Below are 232 nucleotides of genomic sequence, written 5' to 3' on the forward strand. Positions count from 1 at the left end.
TGTTTCTGGAAGAAGAGAACAGCAGAGGTTCAGTTGCCTTCCAGCAGCCCAGCAGACAAACATTCACTTCAGACTCCCAAAACACACCACAGCCAAAGCACTGTAAGAAACCCTCCAGTTCATGAGGAAAAAAACAAACAAACAAACAAACAGCAGAATGAAAAGGACTAGGAAAGAGATTTATGCTCTGGAAAACAGGCTGCCACCACTCAGCCTTTCAGAATTGGACTAA

The sequence above is a fragment of the Antrostomus carolinensis genome, unplaced genomic scaffold, assembly GCF_000700745.2.
Source record: "Antrostomus carolinensis isolate BGI_N321 unplaced genomic scaffold, ASM70074v2 scaffold25272, whole genome shotgun sequence".
NCBI classification, from domain to species: Eukaryota; Metazoa; Chordata; class Aves; order Caprimulgiformes; family Caprimulgidae; genus Antrostomus; species Antrostomus carolinensis.